This window comes from Microcaecilia unicolor, unplaced genomic scaffold, assembly GCF_901765095.1.
Source record: "Microcaecilia unicolor unplaced genomic scaffold, aMicUni1.1, whole genome shotgun sequence".
Classification (NCBI taxonomy): Eukaryota; Metazoa; Chordata; class Amphibia; order Gymnophiona; family Siphonopidae; genus Microcaecilia; species Microcaecilia unicolor.
This window is the reverse complement of record NW_021963017.1, coordinates 188,241-197,291: the sequence shown is the minus strand read 5'-3', so window position 1 is coordinate 197,291 and position 9,051 is coordinate 188,241.

Below are 9,051 nucleotides of genomic sequence, written 5' to 3'. Positions count from 1 at the left end.
TGCTCCTTCATTCACAACTCCCATGTTCCTCCACGTAGCCAAACTATTGGGTTAATTAGCCAGGACTAAAGACCACAACAGCTCCATCTAGAACCTGATAACATATTAATCGGAAATCTGGCTAGTAGATATTCTGTTGTGTGCAATAGTTAACTCTTAACCACCCAAGCATGGTACAGAAGTAGTTGTTACAGGCCTTCTTTCACTAAGAAAAGCCAGTGTCCTCTATATGGCAGCACATAGCATTGCCAGTAGGCCACCACACTGGCCCCATTAGCTTTCTAATGGACTTTATAATTGTGAAATCTGATGATGGTTGTTTTATCATTGCTTCACATACTTATAAAGTATTAAGACACGTTATTCATATCTACAGTACATAATGCCTTTTAGCTGTACCTAACCCTTCAACTGTCCCCTATCCCTGATATGACCTGTCTGTCCTAACCCTTATCCCTTACTTGTTCTATCTGTCTGTCCTAATTAGATTGTAAGCTCTATCGAGCAGGGACTGTCTCTCCATGTTCAAGTGTAAAGCGCTACGTACGTCCGGTAGCGCTATAGAAATGATAAGTAGTAGTAGTAGTAGTAGTGATGGGGGTTCTGGAACTGGGAGGGTGAGAAGGGGGGCCTGGAATTGAGGGGGAGGGGAATGCACCACCTGTAAAAAAAAATTTCAGAAATTCAGCACCCCCATTCATTTTGAAAAGTTGCCTCCTATGGACATGGTTAACCATGAAATACTATTACATATACTAGAATACTTCGGAGTAGGAGGCACACTTCTCAAATGGTTCAAAGGATTCCTGACCACAAGACCATACCAAGTCATAACCAACGCGGACATATCATCCCCATGGACACCTGAATGCGGAGTTCCCCAAGGATCCTCCCTATCACCAACTCTCTTCAACCTAATGATGATACCACTAGCCAAACTCCTAGCCAACGAAAACTTCAATCCCTATATATATGCAGACGATGTCACGATCTACATCCCATTCAAACAGGATCTAAACAAAATCACCAACGAGATCAACCAAAGCCTCCAAACCATGCACTCCTGGGCTAATGCGTTCAAACTGAAACTCAACGCAGAGAAAACACAATGTCTTGTACTAACCTCACAACACAACAAAAACATCTACTCCAAAATAACCACACCATACTGTTCTCTTCCCGTCGCGCAAAACCTAAAAATTCTTGGAGTGACTATCGACCGAAACCTCACACTCAACTAAGAGAATGTTCCACTCAATGTAGAAACTCAAAAGAGTAAAACCTTTCTTCCCGAGACATATCTTCTGCACCCTGGTACAGTCAATGGTAATAAGTCACCTGGACTACTGTAATGCACTATACGCCGGCTGCAAAGAACAAACTATAAAAAAAACTCCAAACAGCCCAGAATATAGCCGCCAGACTCATATTTGGAAAAAATAAATATGAAAGTGCTAAACCCCTAAGAGAGAAACTCCATTGGCTCCCACTCAAAGAACGCGTTGAGTTCAAGATCTGCACGATAGTACACAAAATTATACACGCAGACGCCCCAATCTACATGCTAAACTTTGTGGACTTGCCTCCCAGAAACGCTGTAAGATCAGCCCGCAAATATCTCAATCTGCACTTCCCCAGCTGCAAAGGACTAAAATACAAGCTAACACACGCCACCACCTTCTCCTACTTGAGCACGCAGCTGTGGAATGCTCTACCTACAGACCTGAAAGCTATTGACGAAATAATTAACTTCCGCAAATCTCTGAAGACTCATCTCTTCCAAAAGGCCTACAAGGAAAATACATAGCCTACAAAACTACTTCATCAATCCACAGCTCACCTCTAACTTACCTAATACTTTCCGTCTATCCTCCCTTACCTAATCTTTAAACAGTAATAATTGTACTTGTTATCATGAAACGACTATGCCTATCTTCTCTTACCAACATTCAAACTATAAGAATTGTACCTGTTATCACGAAATGATTATGTCATAACCACACTCTGTAAGCCACTTTGAGCCTGCATATAGGTGGGAAAAGGTGGGATACAAATGCAATAAATAAAAATAAATAAATAAATAAATGAATAATTTTCTTTCCTTTAGTTACAGCAGATTAATCCATGATCCCTCCCTGACTGACTTTAGTTTTTGTACAGATGTTGCATACAGACACTGTGCCTCATCAGGAGTACTTGAAAACAAGCTATCAGAGTTTCTACATGCTGTTTTTATTGCGGGAGGTTGATAACATCCCTCCTTTGTTTGGTTATTGCCCCGGTTCTGGGGCGTTTGTTCTCTGTGAGGAAAGTTTATGTTATACTAGCCGTAGAGCCCGTTGAAACGGGCCATTGGGTCGCTGCTGCTCCCTCCCCCTGAGGACGCTGCTGGCCCCTCCCCCTGAGTTGCCGCCGCCGCCACCCCGTCTCTTCGCTATTCAACTTACATCTCTGGAGCAGGCAGATCAGCTGAGCTCCCGTCGGCCTTCCTTCTCTGCCTGTGTCCCACCCTCGTGTGACGTAACGTCGGCGAGGGCGAGACACAGGCAGGGAAGGAAGGCCAATGGCAGCTCAGCTGATCTGCCTGCTCCGGAGATGTAAGTTGAATAGCGAAGAGATGGGCTGGGTGGAGGGGTGGCGGCGGCGGCAGCGACTCCGGGGGGGGGGGGGGTGTACCAGTGGCAGCGACCTCAGGGGGGGGAGGGGGAGTGGTGGTGACCTCGGCGGTTCCCTCCCCTTCGCGCAGTTTCCCTCTCTGTCCCGCCCCCCCGTCATCACGTATTGATGCAGGGGCGGGACAGAGAGGGAAGTCTGCGCATTTGCGAGTGAGTACGGTCACTCGCCATTTATATGTTTGATTGCCTTTTTTATTCACTCTGCTTTGGGCGTCCTAGAACACCATGTGCTTTCAGTGTTCTCTATCTCCACCTGCTGGTAGGCAGATACAATCCATCAGTTAATGGATTAATCTGCTGTGACTAAAGGAAAGAAAATTATCAAGGTAAGAACCTAATTTTCCCATCAGTCACATGCAGGAATTCCTGGCTGATCACGAACTCTGAAAAGACCTCCTCTTGCTAGGGCAACTCAACTGTCTGGTATAACTTGTTACAAATATCCATCTTTAAATTTTTTATTAATTTATAATGATACAGGGATAAGAAATGCAAAATACAAATATCATTTACTGAGAAGAGGTGTAGCAAGGACTTTAAGGATCCTATTACAAGTCTCCAGCCCATATGCAGAACCTATGATTGGTGTAGGGGAGGGGAGAGGTGACTGCATCATTAGTACTATCAAAATACACTGCAGACAAGTAGTTCTTTGGAATGAGCTTCTTGCAAGAGAGTTTTCTCTCCTGACTCAGGGCGTTGTCTTTGCTTAATGGTGAATTATCCAAGAAATATACTTTTCCTGTGTTTGCTCCTGGTGAGAACTATTTCTTTACAACAAACAACTATTTGCTTTTCTCTTTATATTTTATTTCGCTTCAGAATCAGTGATATTTCCTGTCATTTGCTCTTTTCTCTATTTTTTTTAATTTTTTTAATCTTTTTTTTGTTTTTATGTAATTAACCTGACTTGTTCTAATTACCAAAGCTACTGATGTTAGATTTTCTAACTTTGCTATTATCTTTCCACAACTTGCTGCTGATATCTGATCCTGTGCTGGTGAGTAATAAAAGACATTTCCTCTTTCTGATTGCCGTATAACTTTTTTTTTTTCTGTAGTTATAGAATGGCATAGCCAAATGCATGCAGCAGAACACTATCATCTTTATAACACCAGCAGGCTTATTTTCGAAAGAGAAGGCATCCTTCTCACAGGGTCACTCAAATCGGTATAATCGCAAGCCAATTTTGGGCATCCTCAACTGCTTTCCGTCACGGGGACAACCAAAGTTCCCGGGGGCGTGTTGGAGGTGTAGCAAAGGCGGGACTTGGGCGTGCCTAACACATGGGTGTCTTCGACCCATAATGGAAAAAAAGGGTGTTCCTGACGAGCACTTGGACGACTTTACCTGATCCTGTTTTTCTTACGACCAAGCCAGAAAAAGGTGCCCGAACTGACCAGATGACCACCGGAGAGAATTGGGGATGACCTCCCCTTACTTCCCCAGTGGTCACTAACCCCCTCCCACCCTCAAAAAACATCTTTAAAAATATTTTTTGTCAGCCATCACGGGGAAAACCAAAGTTCCCAGGGGCGTGTTGGAGGCGTAGCAAAGGCGGGATGGGCGTGCCTAACACATGGGCATCCTCGACCCATAATGGAAAAAAAGGGCGTCCCTGACGAGCACTTGGACGACTTTACCTGATCCTGTTTTTCTTACAACCAAGCCAGAAAAAGGTGCCCGAACTGACCAGATGACCACCGGAGAGAATTGGGGATGACCTCCCCTTACTCCCCCAGTGGTCACTAACCCCTCCCACCCTCAAAAACATCTTTAAAAATATTTTATGCCAGCCTCAAATGTCATACTCAGGTCCATGACAGCAGTTTTAGTGGGTGCAGTGCACTTCAGGCAGGCGGACCCAGGCCCATCCCCCCCCCACCTGTTACATTTGTGGTGTTAAAAATAGAGCCCTCTAAAACCCACCAGAAACCCACTGTACCCACATGTAGGTGCCCCCTTCACCCGTAAGGGCTATGGTAGTGTTGTACAGTTGGGGGTAGTGGGTTTTGGGGGGCTCAGCACACAAGGTAAGGGAGCTATGTACCTGGGAGCATTTTATGAAGTCCACTGCAGTGCCCCCTAGGGTGCCCGGTTGGTGTCCTGGTATGTGAGGGGGACCAGTGCACCATGAATGCTGGCTCCTCCCACGACCAAAGGGCTTGCATTTGGTCATTTCTGAGATGGGTGTCCTTGGTTTCCATTATCGCCGAAAATCAGAAACAACCAAGTCTAGGGATGACCATCTGTAAGGACAACCTAAATTTCTGGTTTTGGGCGTCCTCGACCGTATTATCGAAATTAAAGATGGGCGTCCATCTTGTTTCGATAATATGGGGTTTCCCCGCCCCTCCATCGGGACGTTTTGCGAGGACGTCCTCAGCAAAACTTGGGCATCCTTTTCGATTATGTCCCTCCAGGCTTCCCAAGTTAGATTACAACAACAGTTAAGATGAACCCATCAGGAAACAGGATATCTTCACTGAAATCTGGCCATCTGTATTGTATAGAAGAACAGTGAAGAAAAATTAGTACAAAACTACAGAGTTTAGAATTGCAGTTTCTACCAGCTACAATAATTTTTGAAGCTGTTTGAATTATATTCAATTGTTATTTCTTGTCTCCTCCACTTTTAAGGCACAGCCTATCCAACTGAAACAGCTTTAGACTTGTTACAGGTGAACCAACAATAAAGAATGATAACGTGGATTCAGCAGCTCATAGGTTTGTTTGTTTACTTGCTTTGTTTTGAGTATATGGCAATGACGGCTGCGTAGGGGTGTGGAAACAGAGATTAACCAAATTGGCTTCCTTGCTTACTTGGCTCACTTCTACTCCTGTCTATTAAACCTCCTTGGTCTTACCTGATACTTTTCTTTCCTTTATTCACAGCAAATTAATCTAGAGGCCCTACCCTGTTTTCCGGCAGTTTCTATCAGTTACTTCTCTGTTGGAACGTATTGTTGCATTTTTACATTTTAGGTGGACTGTTGTCATTGGTTTACATGTTTTGCAGTTCCTGCTTTGTCACGTTTTTCCCTGTGGGAAAGGAGAAATGTTAGAATTCTGTTTCCTTCTGCTTAGTTATGATAAATACTGCCTGAGCAAGGAGCACTGAACTGAACTATCTCCACCTGCTGGTAGATGGTTATAGCCCATAAATCTCTGGATTAATCTGCTGTGACTAAAGGAAAGAATTATCAGGTACAAACATACATTTTCAATATATCCTTCCCAAATCAACCCTCCCTAGCTTCTAATACCGACAGTACATAGAGAGCATTTTACCAATGCCAAAAAGATGGCTTTACTCAACATTAAATAACAAAAAAAGGAAACTGTCAGGTTTTCCAAATGTTACGTCTGTGCTTTCCTCGCCCTCTGGTGGCCAGAGCGGGTGGCTGCTATGGACCATCACTCGTTCCAGATTTTAGCTTAGTCCGATCCGGATCTTCCAGGCTGCCAGGTTTGCTTGTGTTGTTTGAGCCTGCACAGCACCCGTAGCTGCCTGGTGATTGCCGCAGCTGAGTTTCAACTGCTTCTGGGCTTATTAGCCATCTTGAAACATTTCTGGTTGCCTTTGCATTGCCTTAGGCCCTGGTACGTGGGTGCTTGTGCACTTCTGCCTGAGAGACTTTGTCTGGACCCGATTCTGCTTTTGCTGGTTTCCTGCCTTTTGAGCCTTGCCTGATCCTGGACTTTACTTTGCTTGCCGCCTGCCTTTTGACCCTTTGCCTGGACCTGGACTTTGCTTTGCTTGCCACCTGCCTTTTGAACCTTTGCCTGGACCTGGACTTTGCTTGCCGCCTGCCTTTTGAACCTTTGCCTGGACCTGTCTTCTGTTTGCTGGCTGACTGCCTAGAGACCTAGCCTGGATTTGCTGGTACGTCTGTTCTGCCTTGCTTCTGGTGTGGGGTGGTTTTGCCTGCCACTGCCGCTCCTCGGCAGTGGTCCAAGGGCTCACAATCCAGTTTCTTGCTTAGAAAACCTAACACCAAAGCAGAAACTAGGTTCGTGAGCCCTTGGGCCACTGCCGTGGAGCAGCAGTGGCAAGCAAAACCACCCCACACCAGAGACATGGCAGAACTCTGACAGGGACAGCTAGAATTCACCTGCACTTGACCGCCGTTCCTCAGGAGTTGAGCCCCTGGGTGCAGGCGGCCGGCAGGACTTACCGGACAGGGCAGGAACTGGATACCAACTAGGCTGAACAGAGTCTGAGGGTCAGAGGGGAAAGGAATATACATGGACAGCAAGGCAGGAAACTGGGCTAGGACTCACAGACAGACAATACTACACAAAGCAGGAAATGGAACAAGCTAAAGGACAGGAACTGAAAGCTGCCAAGCAGCCACTGAAACAGGGTACAAATACTGACAGACAAGAGACAGGACTGAAAGCCGCAGAGCAGCCACTAAGCAAGAGACACAGACAAACAGAAACTAGACCAAGAATACTAACCAGAAACAAGACTAAGAAATAAGCAATAAACCTAAGCTAAAGTACACACAGACTAACTAGAATCAGACAAGGAACTATACAAGAAACCAGACTAGGCAGAAGTGCCACAAAACAAACCAGGGACCTTAGACAATGTAAAGGCAAACACAGAAGTTTCCAGGTGATTAATAAAGCCCATCAGCTGCAGAAGTTTAGCTGCAGGAATCACAAAGCAGCTGCGGGTGCTGTTCAGGCACAAACAAGAGAAGCAAGTCTGGCAGCCCGGAAGATCCGGACCGGACACGGCTGAAGTCTGGAACGGGTGACAGTCCATAGCAGCCACCGGTTCTGGCCACCAGAGGGCGAGGTGAGCATAGACAAGGAAACAGTCACCATCGTGACAGGTGAATACTTGGAATGCCCTCCTGCGAGAGGTGGTGGAGATGAAAACAGTAACAACCATAAACTTAAAATGTGGATACATAGACAAAAATTAAACTTAAATCCCAAGAAGCCACACTCTGCAGGCAGTGCAACACTAGAGAAAAACAGCACCTTGCTCTCTTCAAATTATAAAGAAAACAGTGTAAATTTACAGTGAAGCTCACATTTTCCACTCACTAAATTAAGAATAAAATTATTCTTTCTACCTTTGTTGTCTGATTGTTTTTTTTTTGTTTGTTTTTGTCCAACCATGTATGTCCCAATCTCCAATTTCTGCTTCCCTCTATCTTAACTTTCTTTACAAGATCTCCAGTTCATCTCCTACTTTTCTCCCTTTCTGTCTTCTTGTAGCGCTATAGAAATGCTAAATAGTAGTAGTAGTTCTTCACTTCTCATAGATCCATCTCTGACTTTGATCTTTTCCCTTCAGCTTTCCTTAATGTAGTTTTCTGTCTCTCAATCTGCTCAGACTTAATTTGTTCTTAGTATACATAATTTCCCTCACCCCAACCATCCCATTCTTCATCCTGTTACTGATTTTTGTTGTTTTGCTAACTCTCCCCTCTTCCAGCCCTTTCTCGTTCTAATTCTCCTTCTCATTCTATTTCCTCCCTTCTGTACAGCACCCTCTATCTTTATTTCCACTCCTCTTAACAGTATCTTCTTTCTCTCACCCCCTTCTGTCCAGCATCTTATAGGTCTTATAGGCCATTTAATTATGTTGAAACAAATGAGATCTGCATGAAACAAAATATTTATTATTATTTTGACTTATAAAACCAGTTGTCACTGAAACATGCTTGAAACAGAATAATCCATTTGTATATCTAAAATGTAAACTTCTACAGAAGAGATGAAGTGAAGATATGATTTAATGTGCAATATGGATGGGAGTGAGAAGTTGGAACCACTTGTCATTGGAAAGAGCAAACAGCTCCGTTGCTTCAAGAAAGTTAAGCGACTTCCTGTGTCATTCGAGGCTAACGCAGATTCATGGATGACTGGGGAAATTTGGAGGCAGCGGCTAAAGAAGTTAGACACTAGAATGCGGGCACAAAAGTGTCAGATTTGTTGCTTTGTGATAATTGTGCTGCACACAGTGATGATGTCAGGCTGTCTAACATTAAGGTAGTCTTCCTGCCACCAAACACTACCTCTCTGATCCAATCTATGGATCAGGGCATAATAGCCAATTTCAAAAAACATTATCGGGCTCTCGTGCTACGTCGTCTGATGAGCGTTATGGATGACTAGACTGGCAAGGATAAACGTGCTGTTGAACTGGCTCGTGATCTGTCAATGTTGGATTCCCTACATATGCAGAAAGAAGCCTGGAATCATATTACACAGGCAACCATTGTGAACTGCTACAAGCAGTCAAGCATTCTTAAGGATGTGGAGAGGGACGAAACAGATGCAGCTGTTGCAAACGCGCCAGATGAACAGGCTATTGACATCCCAGCCGGTGTTACTGAAGAGGCGTTTCATC